The sequence below is a fragment of the Lepisma saccharinum genome, chromosome 2, assembly GCF_977018435.1.
Source record: "Lepisma saccharinum chromosome 2, izLepSacc3.1, whole genome shotgun sequence".
Lineage (NCBI taxonomy): Eukaryota > Metazoa > Arthropoda > Insecta > Zygentoma > Lepismatidae > Lepisma > Lepisma saccharinum.
Window position 1 is genome coordinate 57,079,500 of NC_139230.1, and position 15,183 is coordinate 57,094,682.

The 15,183-nt window shown below is 39.2% G+C and overlaps 1 protein-coding gene across 4 annotated transcripts in view; it reads left to right on the forward strand.

Annotated features, from left to right (window-relative positions):
- The window catches only part of LOC145984049 (protein O-linked-mannose beta-1,2-N-acetylglucosaminyltransferase 1-like), a 570,971-nt gene that overhangs the window by 193,697 nt on the left and 362,091 nt on the right, over nucleotides 1-15,183 (forward strand). For 3 of the 4 annotated variants that reach the window (XM_083117391.1, XM_083117389.1, XM_083117393.1), the window contains one exon: nucleotides 5,237-5,272. The exons of the other annotated variant lie outside the window; for it this stretch is intronic. The gene's annotated coding sequence lies outside the window, so the exon portion shown is untranslated. The remainder of the gene's footprint in view (nucleotides 1-5,236; nucleotides 5,273-15,183) is intronic. 4 annotated transcript variants of the gene reach the window in all.

Sequence of the window (15,183 nt, forward strand, 5' to 3'; positions counted from 1 at the left end):
ATATTAGTCGTCAACCCCTGGGTGCATATTAATATTAATGAAGAGTGCACATTAATTTCCATATAAACTTTATAAAGATCAGAAATGTATTTATGACTGAAATTGTTGGGATCAGGGCATCGACTTGTAAGAAATAAAATAACTAGGCTGTGGTCTGAAAAAGGTTGAGAATTTTGCAACGAGCAGCCAAAATACATCACTAGTTGCTCTATGACCAGGTTTAGCAGCCATTTAACCAAATTATACATAATTTACTGGAAAGCCAGAATACAAATATACATATTTTACTGAACATAAAATTTAATGTAAAGAGATTTGATACTAGATGTTCAAAAGGTAGAGAAGTATTTTCTTTTTTGCTTCATGTATATGTTCGCATAACAAATTCAATTATCGAAAATTGTATCATAATAATCATACTATTAGGTTCTATTAAAAACACATACAAAACTACTCTAGTTATGTGAATATGTTTATGCTACATAGATATATTCAATAAGCCTACCGAAATATGAAGATAACACTCGGAAAGAACCGCCCATTCAAAAAAGCCAGCTTTCTTGAAAAAACTGTTTATTAGGGGGGATCGAAAAAAGCAAATTTTTTATGATGCTTTTGGGGTAGAGCGGAAAAGTTGCCTCTATACATAAGTAACTTCTGTTCAAAATTTCACCACCCTAGGATAATGTCTTCTGTTCTGGCAAGGGACGTGAAATTTCAAAAAAATAGTAAAATCGGCAATTTTTTATTTTATTTTTGAAATTTGTTTCAAATTTCACAGCACTTTGCGGTAGTGTGCAAAAGTTGCACCTATGTATGGTTAATTACAGTGCAAAATTTGGCGCCCCACGGACAATATGTTCTGTTCTGGCAAGGAGCCTGAAATTACCCAAAAATCGACAAATACACTGTTTTTTCATTATTTAACTAACATTTATTAAACATAAACCAGAATTGTCATACACTCGCATACTATTAGATATAAGAATTAAGAAATAAGTATTCAAAATTAAAAGTACGAAAATGTGTGTTTTGTAGGTAATAATAATGTAAAATATGTGTCTTTAGGTTTTGTACTGTCTCTTGCACCTAAATTCAGGCATGGCCTTTCTCGATTTCAGAGTGCAGCGAATAAATCCATCCCGTTTTTTATGACCACACACTTTCTTTGAGGCCTCCGTAACCAATTTTACTGTTCTTTCCACAGCTTGTGTGTGGCATGGGAACTTTGTAAAAGTCCAGTCAATTGGTATTGGTTCTTTCAGCATACTTTTCAAATCTTCTGTAGTCACATCATCGAGTATTGGTGATGGAGTTACTTCGCTGGACGACCAGTCAATTAGTTCGATATAGTCGTTTGCTTCGAAGTTTATTTTTGGAATATCGAACTTTCTAATCCCAACGTGTCCAACCGTCTCACATGATTCTCGTGCTTTTATGACTCTTCGAATGCCAAGGGCTCTGATATGTGTTCTCTTATCAGTCAGCATCGCTAGCAGAATGTTTTCTCGAGATGCGAAGTAAGCATTCCGAGAAATCACTGGGTCGATGACGTTGCGGTTAACTTGATCCAAGTATCTAGATGACTGAATGAAATGGTAAAGATGCCGAGCTCCATCCTTAATTGAATGATGGATTTTGATGCGGAACCAAGATGGCACATACACCCTGATAACGAACTTTACTATGGTACGTAAGTTGTCTGATGGTTCCGTGGTGGAAACATACAGTCTTAATATCCTGTTGGCTGTTGTCAACCAGCGGGACATGTTTAGGGGACCTGGATCGTGCTTAGCAAGACCTGGAGGACACATGCCTGAGCTAACGGCGAGAGCAATATCCCTCAGATACTTCTGGTCCTTACTCAAAGTGGATATATCATCTGATGGCAAGGTGCAGTTAACTGGCTCAAATGTTACCACTGGAAGCAGCTCACACGCCTTCAAAGATTTTCCAATGCAACCAGTGTATGAATTGGGTCCGGAGGTGGGACCATCGAGGGACTCGAACAAGTGGCGGATAGGCAATTCGTTGAAATGTAGTTGACAAACAGCCCATTGCACAGCTATCCCGATCTTCAGTTCAAGACGACGCAGTACCCCATTGTGAACTCCAGTATTTACGACCGTTCCATCACACCCTAGAACAAGAATATGGTTTAAACCTCCAGGCACTTCTGCTGTGATATAGTCGTAAATACTTTCAGCAATGGCCAGACTTGATCCTGAAGCTGGTGTAACATGACCAACGTAGCTAGATCCTGGTTGTTTCACCAAGGAATAGTGTTCCTCTACAATTGTTCTTTGGTAGTATTTATCATCCTCCTTTTCTGTTCACAATGTTTTGTCACGTCGGCCATCGAAGTAAAGACCTGTTAAATGATCATTGTCAATGTCCGGACTCTCACTCTGAAATCGAGAAAGGCCATGCCTGAATTTAGGTGCAAGAGACAGTACAAAACCTAAAGACACATATTTTACATTATTATTACCTACAAAACACACATTTTCGTACTTTTAATTTTGAATACTTATTTCTTAATTCTTATATCTAATAGTATGCGAGTGTATGACAATTCTGGTTTATGTTTAATAAATGTTAGTTAAATAATGAAAAAACAGTGTATTTGTCAATTTTTGGGTAATTTCAGGCCCCTTGCCAGAACAGAACATATTGTCCGTGGGGCGCCAAATTTTGCACTGTAATTAACCATACATAGGTGCAACTTTTGCACACTACCGCAAAGTGCTGTGAAATTTGAAAAAAATTTCAAAAAAAAAAAAAATTGCCGATTTTACTAAATTTTTGAAATTTCACGTCCCTTGCCAGAACAGAAGACATTATCCTAGGATGGTGAAATTTTGAACAGAAGTTACTTATGTATAGAGGCAACTTTTCCGCTCTACCCCAAAAGCATCATAAAAAATTTGCTTTTTTCGATACCCCCTACTGTTTATGTCTAGCTACGAATTTCATATTGTAAATTGCATTTTATATTTAGGAATGAGTGTCTATTTTACAGTAGGGAGATAAACAAAAAACATGGAACAGGAAAAATAATGCCAACTTTAGTATTTTCATTGATTTGAGACACTTGTGAAAAAGGCGAAAAAAGACCAACCAAAAAAGCCGCGGAAAAACCACCTCCAACTCTAGTCATTGCACTCTTCTGTATGTATAGCTACTTTCTTTTATGCAATGTTCTTTTGGTAACGCCATGTGAAAGGATAATTCAGGTGTCGCCACTTTATCATAGCAAAAGAAAAAAAAATGGTTTAGTATCGTACCATGACGACTCACAAAGATTATCAGGCTAAAGCCCACGTAAAGCATGATAATCTGAAAGGTAAGGCAAGCATAGGAATTAGAGGGAGGACGGAAAAGGGACAGCTTGTCGCTGTTTCGTAGGTGAACATAATAGTACTTTACTGTGCATACTTTTGATACTCCCGATGCCATCAGTGGTGCTGAAATTGTGATACACAAGCGGGTAACAATCTTACTCTAGTAATATTACTTGTTTTTAAGATTTTGTTCTCATAATACAGTGCGTTTAGTTTTGCTCTGGGCCGAGATGACTGCAGACGTCGAGGCATGGCAGAGATGCCGGCATTTTCGATCTGTAATGCCCCACTTATTTTTACGTACACATCTTTAGCATTCAGAAAATTGTATTTATATTGCATAACGAGTACTAACCTGTGTTGTAAGAGTTGTTCAAAGTGATGGCCAACTACATTCACACATTCCCAGCATGTTACATACGCAAAATGTATACACTCTCAAAGCATTATTATGGCTACTTAGGATTTCGTATGAATATTCTTTCTATTAAACTTTTAATGCATACCTTATCCAGACTCATTGGTTCCTTTAACAATTATGTCTAGACGATTATTTTGTAATACAGTGAAGGCTGTCCCTAAAGAACCATTGATCCATAGAACCAGTGGTACAAGGAGGGGGGGGGGGGGAGATAAGTAGAAATCAGGAATACTATTGCGACTTATTCAGACATTTTAGTGTCGGTCAGATTATTTACAGATATATAGATTGTATTTATTGTTTAATGTGATTCGAAAGTAAAAGGGATATCTAGAGATCTTTCGAGACGAGAATAGTAGTATAGAAAACGTGACTGCATACTCGTACACGAGACGAGACTGTGCCTCGAGATTGAACATGGAGTGGATGAAATAAAGAACTGAGACATCATTACCTTGTCCGAGATTCGAATCCAGTACCCTGGTTTTGCAGCGTCCTACTTGGACAGACCTTTTGCGCACTCGAAACTTTTACTTGTAATTTAACTAAGTCATATGCAACGAAACTCTTCAACTTCCGTGTCCGGTGATTGATTAAAATTCTGACAATTTGTGTATCTTTGTGTTTGTCGTTCTGGTTGTGCCAGTGGTGCAGTTGGTATCCCAATCCTTGGTATATTTTTGCCTATATCGTAACAGCAATCTGAGAAACTTGAAACATGGTCGAGTAGAGAGTTGTCAATTTTAGTGAAAATCACGTAATCTGGCGTTCTATAGGTTCGAGAAAGGCATCGAATAATAAAACAGCAACTTTTATGACCATTTAAAGTGGCATTTAGCTCCAAGTTAGTGGATCAGATGTTACCTTTACTCAGCAAAATTCGTTACCCCCCATATTAATTTAATTTGTTAGTTTTATGCGTTTTTGGATAGGGGGGGGGGTTGCTTGTTTTAGATCCCAAGAAGAGGTGACTCAATTGTTGATTTATTGTTAGATGTCTCCACCCATGTCTCGAGTAGATTTATGTCCTCTTCGTGAACAATTATTTTTACTTTATTAAAAAGCTAAAGTTCGAAGATCTTGAGCTAGATAAATATACTTGATCTCAAGATAAAAATAAAAGAGTTTTCCGCAGGAGGTACTCATTACATGGTTGAGAAAAATATTCCAGCATCCGAATGGTTTCTATATTTATTAGTTAATGCCTTTCCAGTGATTTCTCTGTGAAGATTAGCAGGTTTTGGCAGTAGTAATTGTGACAATGAAGAACTGGAGTAAGGGAATTGATATTTTTTTAGTCTGCGGCAGAGGACTCTGGGTGTTTCATTACTTACTACACAAAAAGTAACTGGCATACTTTCAACAGTAAATGTACGTTCTAATTGTTTGAACTCTATGAATTCAGCTAGTCTGATGTTCATAATGAACGTTAGGTAAATGCATAAATGTAATAAATATTTATTTGTTTCAGGCGCTGTCAAATGATTCAAAGACGATAGGAGTTGCGGTAAGTACGCAGATCTTATGATAATGAACGTCAAATGCACTGTTCAGAATTTGTAATGAATTGTTCGTGGTCATTGTAATAAACACGATAAAAATCGCAACGAGACATGCTATCGCCGAAAAATCAGTAACATGTGTCCAAAATTAATAAATTTGAATTATTTTCTGTTGCTACAGCGACAAAACCCAACTATAGCTTTTCTGATCTTGGCTTCTGATTATGTGAAATAAGAAGTAAGATTGCTTTTATTTTCCCTTCAGTTCAGCTTACAACTTGACTTTACCAAAAGGATTTTTTTCCACAGAAGTATCCATGAAAAGGTGTACTCGTTCAGAATGTACTTTATTTGGTGCAAACATACATTCATTGAAATGGCAAGATGTTTTCTTGAATCTGCTTAAACCCGTGTTTATTTCAACTTGCAAGATGTCGTATTGCTATGTTGTTGTCACAAGCTCGAGCAAAGATTTGACTGCTGTACTGGTTCAGTTATACAATGTCTGCGATTTTTTTGACCTCTCCCCCCCCCCGCCCCTACCGAACCCAAGGACTTTGTCAAATCTCTGTTTGTAACACACTACATAGCAAATATCAGTTTAAAAGTGAAAATTTGGATTTGTCATATTCGTAACTTCATTTTCACTTTTTCGTTCCGTGATTTAAAATATCAGCATCTTCATCTTTGGATTTCTGTTCATTGTTCGTTGGCATTGGTTCATATGGCCTTAGTCTTTCTTGGGATTTCTGGTGTTTAGTCTGTTGGAGTTCTGTTTATAAACACATGAAGTATTGAAGGAAAGCCACTTCTGCCGAGCGTGCTTCCTTGGACACGTACCGTCACATAAATAAATAATCATCAGTTTGGGGTCTGGAACCAGGAAGGGAGTGACGAACTTGAGCCCTGTAGTAAGTGCTGAAAACAGTACAAAGTTTATTTCAAGTAGAGCCTGTTTCACTTTTTTAAAAAAACTATTCTTCGCAATATCGCGCATTGGAATAGTACTTTAGTGATGGTTTCCGTGTAAGCATACACATTACACAATAGTTGTTTTTGTTGGGACGTTGATGGCATTTACTGACTACTATGGCCTCTAAGGAAAAGTTTTAAATCTGTGGTCTGCTTTCAAGAACCCGTAAACATTATCCATTATTGATTCTAATATCACTCTCTTCTAAACTTCTTATATTTTAAATATCTTCTACAAGTTTCGCCCATAAAAAAACCGAACTTTTTTTTTTTTAGGAAAGAAAACAAGCAATTTCCCTTCAAATGACTTCATCACCTTCAAAATAATCACCAGAGGAGGCAATACACTTTGACCAGCGTTTCTACAGGTCTTGGAAACACTGTTGATAGTCATTGACAGTAAGTGTTCGCTAAATACGCGTATAACATTTAATTTAATGTCCGCGACGTCGTCAAATCTTCGCCCTTTCATAGCCATCTTAAGCTTGGGAAAAAGAGGAAAATCAGCAGGCGATAAGTCCGGAGAATATGTATGGAGGGTGATTGATCACTGTCACTGAATGCTTAGCAAGGTATTGTTGTACAGACAATGCGGTATGAAGCCGAGCATTATCGTGCAACAGAAACCATTGGCCAGAATCGCAGAGGTCCTTCCTAACCCGCTTCATCCTGTTTCTGAGTTGACCAAGCACTTCCTGGTAATACCACTGGTTAATTGTTTGGTTTCAGGGACAAATTCATGGTGGATCAGTCCTTGGGAATCAAAAATGCGATCAGCAGCACCTTTGTCTTCGATGTCGACATCCGTATTTTTTTTCTTTAAGAGTGAGAATTGTCCTTTCCACTGCTCCCTCTTGTCTTTTTGATAATGCTGCACCACCATACACTGCCCGTATCATCTGTAACGTTTTGGTAAACGATTTACCCAATTTGTAAAAAAACTTTATGCTGTAACGTTGTTCCATCTTGGTGCGCGTATTTTGTTCGCCGCCTGCACACGAGCTGCATCCGACGGACGCTTGCCCCGATACCGATTGCCTGTAACAGGTTGAAACATGCACTGACGGGAAGTTTAGATATAGCTCTTTGCAGTGTTGCCAGAATACTGTACCTTTTTATTTGGTTTGGTTCTTTTTTTTTTCGATCACAGTTCTGTTTCTTTATGGCGGACCTTGTACTTATGGTTTCGCTACACTGTAGTTGAAGATACGAAGAAATGTATGTATCCCCTGAACACACACTGTTCAGATAAAGTGGCGCATACTTCAACTGTTGTGTCCTATATTGTGTGCCGCTTTGTGAACAGGAGTGTACGTGTGTGTGTGTGTGTGTGTGTATATATATATATATATATATATATACAGGGTGTATACAAACATGTGTCAGAAACTTTAGGGATTTATTCTTGACATCAAAACATAACAAAAAGTTCATATGAACATGGGTCCAAAAATCCTTCGTTAGGGAGGTATGAAAGGAAATAATATTCATGGCAAAAAAAATGAGACATTGACCAAACAAATTTACATGTATGAAAGGATTTAATATTCATGGCACAAAAATGAGGCATTTACCAAAATTATTGCCATTTACAAAAATTGCTCGAAGTGATCACCTCCTGCTTCCATGCATCCCCTGAGCCTCCGTTCCATACTTTGCCGTACGTTGTGAAAAACTCCTGGTGTGTCCCGTATTTGGTCAAATCCATGTTGGATACGCTCCCTCAGAACATCAACATTGGGTACGGGAGTTGAATACACCAAGGATTTTAAATGTCCCCAAAGGAAAAAAATCCATTGGGTTTAAATCTGGCGATCGGGCAGGCCATGCAATGGATCCCCCGCGACCAATCCATCAGTTCGGAAACTGGTTATCGAGACACTGGCGAACTATCCGTGTAAAATGTGGTGGAGCACCATCGTGCATAAACCACATTCGTTGGATGACGTCTAGAGGTACATCATAAAGTAAATGAAGAAACTCATGTCTGAGAAACTGTAAATACGTTTGTCCAGTCAGACGTTGAGGAAAGAAGTAAGGGCCAATGAGATGATCATGAATGATTCCACCCCACACGTTGAGGCTGAACCTCTGTTGATGTTTGTCTTGTCGCACTGCATGAGGGTTTTCATAAGCCCAGATGTGATTGTTATGAAAATGGAAGATCCCATCACGTGAAAAGCCAGCCTCATCAGTGAATAAGGTACATGCTAAGAACTGCAGAAACACAGCACACTGCCCTAACATGCGTCGACAGAAATTTATTCGTGGCTGAAAGTCTGCCTCATTTAATCCTTGCACCCGTTGAAGGTGATACGGGTACAGAAGATTTTCATGCACAATGTTCCAGATCGTCATGTGTTTAACGCCTTCCCTTCTCGCAATTCTCCTTGTACTGGTTGATGAAGTTTCATCCACAGTTCGAAGAACCCGTTCTTCAAGCTCAGGCGTTCGTACATCGCGTGGTCTCCCACCATCTGCAACTCTCTTCTCAAATGTGCCTGTCTCTCGCAAGCGTTGGTGTAGTCGTACAAACGTTCGTGCACAAGGTAACTGCCTCCCAGCGTAACGTTCAGCATAACGTTGACGTGCTGCGTCCGCATTCCCATCTGCTAGGCCGTACATGTAGTGCATATCCGTCATTTCAGACACTGAATACATCGTTGTGATGTGTTGTGATGGAAGTTACTGTAAAACAAAACAAACAACAATGAGAAAATAAACAAAAAATAAATGCCATGCCCAACTGTACACAAGAAAGTGAGTACAAATGCACATTTGAGGTACATTACACAACCAGCAGTCACTACAGCGAATTCCTTTCATACCTCCCTAACGAAGGATTTTCGAACCCATGTTCATCTGAACTTTTTGTTATGTTTTGATGTCACGAATAAATCCCTAAAGTTTCTGACACATGTTTATATACACCCTGTATATATCCAGAACCGTCGAGAGTGACTGTAAAAGACCGGTAACATTAATGTGCCTGTGTGTAGTGCATCAACCTCGGTTAGTGTTCAGATTTCCCTTTGTTATTCTCTTGTAGTAGGGCCGGGTTTAATGCTCTGTCGCCTTTAAACCAGTGTAAAGATGCCGGCCTTGACACGTACTTTGTATGAATGTTGCAACATATCGGATGAAAACAAATTATAAATATTTTGTAACAATTTCTAATTTACAGATATTTAGCGATATAAATCAAGATGAAATGAAGTTGTACAGTCACGGACACCTCTCGGTTGCTACACTGTCATTAACTTTCAATGGAATTGTTACATCCCAGAAGTGCCCGTGACTGTACAAGAACCGAGAGCTTCCTCCAAACTTCCACAATCTACCACTTGCATTACCTGATGCTATGCTTTTTGTGGTGTATTCCTTGTCGCCTATGTTTCATATCATTTCCATTCATCCTCATCGTCGCAATTAAAGAGGCAGAAGGCATCGCATAATAATTGACAAATTTTATTTTCTCCCATCTTTCAATGTTTAGTTTTTAATACTGACTTCCACCCAGGTCGCGCTCGAATCGCAGAAAATATGGCAGTTAAACCAGGCGTAACTAACAAGCAGATAAATTCTGGAAGTGACGAGTTGCATTGTTGTGCTTGCACCAGTGAATATGCGCCGTTGTTTATTTCATACGGGAATGCCGGGTGCTACGAAGTTCACAGAATTGAAGGGAGGAAATACTTGTTTGAGCTGTGCTTCTCCTTGGCTGTCAAATGTAGACACGCTTTGCTTGGAGCTGATGGGCATCGCTAACCTGCAGTTCTCCGTTCGCACACTGCTGCTGCCGCGTCACGTGTTTCGAACAGGCTCTTTGAACGACATGAATTCCGACCTCGGAATTGCTACAGATGCTTCGTTTGTAGGAGGCTGCCAACACCTGAAATGTATGCGGCCAAATCTCCACCTGCCTAAACGGTTCGCTGTTTCCGGCGTTTTAGCAGATTTTTGTCCTCGTCTGTTCCATGAAATGGGACTGTTACACGTATCGACTTCTCCACATGGATTTCCACATTAGCATTCGTGTATACAGGGTGGTGCAAAAGTAGGGTGACAGTTCACAATTGACATGTGCCAAGTAGGTTTAACGTTGCCATTTATTACAGCAGTGACGTTATATAAGTCCATGAGCATAATGTCTAGGGATCGTGGGGGGCACTCAATGTAAAATACAAAAGAAAGGCTGTCGACCTACTTTTGCACCACCCTGTATAGAACTAGATTTTGTGTTGATTCCAGACCAAGTGTTTGAAATGTAATAAGAAATACTACTACTAATAATAAAAAAGGTAAAATGTTTCCCTGTGTTTAGCACCACATCATGAAGGTGTATAGGGGGTGTGGGGGTAACGCCCTACACTTGATTGATCCGGTCGTGAGTGGGAGTGATGTGATCAGCATCACGCTCCTGACCGCCTTTACCACCCAGGGTTTCCCCCAGGTACCCATGTCATTCGACGCTGGGTGGGCGCCGGGGCCGCTTCCAACGTTAGAAAAGTTTCCGGATTTGAACCGGCCGGGGATCCAACCCGGGACCTATAGCGTGGTAGTCAGACGCGGCCACTATCACTACCACTAATAATAGTGGTTATAATAGGTTGATAAGATTAATATGTATTATTATGTTATTAAAATAGTGAACATTGTTACACGAAGAAGTAAAGAGATGATTTAAGAATATAACAGCATGTATTCAATATCTAACTTATATCTAGGTAAGATCACTAAAATGTGTATAAAGACAGCTGCCCTACTATCGAAAGTAATGTCGATTTTTTTTTTTAAAAAAAAGGATCATTTTTTGAATACCAAAAAGGTTGCTACATCCAGCTAAGGAAACTTATAATCCCTGATCATTATTTTAAAGCGAAGCGCATTGTTAGTAGCAGTGGTACGAATAAATATTAGCTTATACAACAGTAAAAAAGTATTTTACTTATTTAACTTTGGACTTGGTCAGTCTTTCGGAGAGGGGCAGACTCCCTGGACCCTCCTCTAAATACGTCATTGCACATAGTGATACTGATCGGACCCTGCTACTGATACGTGCATCAACTTTCCAACATTTTGGGCCTTCCGATGGCGTAGTAATAACATCGTCACCTTGTAATCAAGGGGTCCCGAGTTCGATACCCAGTGGAAGCACACAGTGGTTCGGATCCCACTCTTAAACTGTAGGTCCAGTCCCGATTAGCATATATGTAGACAAAATAGACTTAAAACTCAAGCTTCCCATCATTTTATCCATAAATATCGCCTGGTGGGATGGTGAGTATTCCCAGTCTGCGCATGCGTGAGTCAGTAAAAATAACGTGGGCAAAATGACAGACCTGTCAGCCACACTGCTTCCCTACGGGCTTTTACTGAAGCACCAAACTGCATACATGTGGATTCCCCACGTGGGTTTAGACATAAGTGGAAACCGAACCACTGCACAATGTACAATCACCGGCAATAAAAATGGGACACCTAGATGCTGAAGTATTAGTTTCCCTGCAAGGCATTGTGTGTGTTGCCTAACTTTACGGCGGTGGTAGATGTTGCCATTGAAAATTTGCTATCACCGTAGAGTTAGGCAACCCACACAACGCCTTGCAGGGAAGCGAATATTTCAGGATCTAGGTGTTCCATTTTTATTGTCGGTGACTGTACCTCGACCAGGAAATGAACCCAACAACCTTTTGATTACAAGGTAGATTAGTAGATATTTGCGAAATAGTAGTGCTTCATTTGTATTAACAATGATTACAGGAAGAAGCATCAAAATTCATATTTTCAGGGAGAATTGTTGCACACCTATGACATTGATCTAGAACGTTCTTGCTTTGTGTCCACAGTTGACGTTATTGAATCATAACCAACAAGCTACGGATTCGATTTCCGATGTCTACTTAATGTAAGTCTCTAGTAAATGTAGCACGATTAATGGATTTGTGCTAAGCTTTGATTTATTCTTTTACTATCTTTTAAAGGATTGCTCCAACAATTTTTGTTCGTTGTAATATATTGCTATCAATAGTTTTTATAATACTTAGTCATCAAAAGTTTTTCCCAAGGATATGACTAACCTGAGTAACCAAGATTAAGACAGAACTGAGAAGTATAGCTACATAGGTAAGTATTGATTTGTGTTTTTTTTTTTTTTTAAAGAGTTGTTGAATGTTATTCCTGTATGGTCTATGTATAGTTAATTCTACAACATAAACTGATACGGATCGCAATGATAGTGTTTTCTTTGGAACTGTCTGGTTCTTGAAAATTCATTGTAGCTTAATATTCCTTCTCTCATTTGGGCCTCCCCGATGGCGCAGTGGTAGCGTCGTCGCCTTGTAGTCAAGGGGTCCCGGGTTCGATACCCGGTGGAGGCACATGGCACAGTGGTTCGGCTCCCACTTTAAACCGTAGGTCCAGTCCCGATTAGCCTTACTGTGCATAAAGTGGACTTAAAACACCAACTCAAACCAACTCCTTCTCTCATTTGATTGGCTTTTCAGCTTGCTGCGAATTTCACCACATTTTTTTGCTTAAATAGCAAGAAGTAAAATGAAAGTGAATAATTCAATGTTGCTGCAGTTCAAATAACCGCCATATTTGGAACTGTCAAGTAAAATCGGTATAATTGGCAGAGTGCTGAGCAAAGCGAGCTACGACGCCAAGAGTTCTAGATTCGAATCGTGGGTAAGGCATGGACGTTTACTTTTCATTCTTCGTCATTTTCATCGATACATCATTCATCTCATCGTTGCGATTAACCAAGCAGGTAGAAACCAACGTAAATAACCTAAATAGATAGGTAAACTGCCAATTTCTCACCCCCCTATGCTCGAACTTTTGGGGAAACATTTCTCCTGACTTAGAGTTCTGATTAGCGGTGACATAAAAGTTGATTTTCTTGAACGTCATATTTCAGAAATAATAATATTCAGATCATATCACGTGTAAAAGTATGAAGAAGTAATTAAAATAACCACTTTTATGTTCTCGGATGATTGTGGCATGATTTTGTTTACATTTTCCCTTCATGAGCTAGAATTTCATAGCCTCGTACACTCTGCTCCACTATTGTGCACTAATTTTTCCCTCATTTTCCAAACTGATGATTTCATTCATCTTGGAGAAGAAAGAAACTAATCAAAACTTGAAGGATAATATATATATATATATACATTATTTTAAAGATCAGCACAACGAATTGGGGGAGCGGCGCGCTTGATTTCAGAGTTGTAATTTGAATATTATGTTATGTTGATTTTTATAAAATCTCTTAAATCGTCACCTATTCTACACGTCCTACGAGTCTGTGGAGCAACGCCGTGCATAACGTTAGATAAAGGAGAGGAAGGGAGTGGGCGGAGAAAAGCAGTGCGCGCAGCTGAAAACGGCTGGTAGCTGCAGTCACGCTGTCCCCTCACGCGTTCATTGGTCGAGTCCTCTGGACGGAGTAGACTATACATCAAATATTGAATTGTTATTTTAAGCCCACTTTATATACATGTAGGGTCATCGGGACAAGATGGCTTTTAAAGTGGGATCCAAACCACCTACTAGGGTGGAATTAGGATGGAACCCAGAAGTAATTACTACAGAAATTATCTTTTGAGGTGTTATTCATTTACTTCAGTGTAAGCTTATAGCCAGAATGCTAAAACCGTACCCCTTGGGAAAATCGTGATATGTAAGGTACAATAAGAGGGACTAAATAAGCTTTATCATGGATATTATGTAGAATACCTTTTACCACAAAACCTTATTAGAAGGTTATTACGTATCCATATATTGTATCAGTAGCTGAAACGTGTTAAATTTTGATGTATAAAGGTCTAAAAGAGCGTAAAATTCGAATTGTAGAAGTACAGGGTGGCGCGTAAGTCACTTTACACATGGAACAAATCACGGAATGAAGAAACAGTGATCTAAAGAGTTCGCTGATAGTGATATTTGGTGATCACTGATAGGTTGGGAGTGCCATGCGATTTTTCTTTGTGAGGAATGGTTAAGGACATGGTGTACTCCTAACAAACGAAAGACGTAGCGTGATTGTGACTTATTGGGTGAGCTTCATGTGCTTTGGTACGTTGTAACATGAATGCTTTGAAAAGTTTGAAGTCTGCAAGTAAATATAAATGTCTATGAGCACAGGCATAACTTGGTGGTGGCAAGGGGGCACTTGCCCCCTGCCACCAAAATTTCCAGGTTTATGAAAATTTACGAGTTGATGGTAATTTTGTTAACCTCCTGGAACCTGAGGCAACGAGTATTTTTTTATTATTTTTCAAATATAGTCGTGGGTCATATATTTTTTGTGGGTTTGAAAACTTTTTGATTCTACCCCTCAAAGTTAAGCTTCAAGTTATCTTCTGCACCCCCTCCCCCACAAATTTAGGCCTCAAGCTACGTCTATGTACATGAGAGTTACAAAAAAGCATGAGAATATCGTGAAATTAAACATGTTCATCGGAATTCGAGAGTTCTCCTGTATCACTGTATTTACACAGTCGTGGCCGTGGCAATATCCACGTGTCAATACATATGTCAAGCCAAGTTTCCGGCACAGCGTACTATGTGAAATAAACTTTTGTTGCGGTGAATCTACTGTTGTAACCTAGTGAAGATGCTCTTTTTAAGTGTCCACTTCCATATTACTGTGTCTGACTTGCTGGTTAATAAATATTTCTACTGTTATACTTGTATGTATTCCGGTAAACTATGATAAAGAATTTTTCTGGGTGATGAGGATGAAACTTTTGAAGACATTCCATAAGAATGTGCCGAATATTTAAAATGACTTTAAATACACGGCAGAGCGGAGCGTCAAGCTCTTGCGGCAAATAACTGTGGATGAGACTGCCGTGTCCAATGAGAAGCCGATTTATGAGTATTATCCTTTCTCTGCCGTGCGGACTGTGTGAGGAACGACATGCACCAATGATGG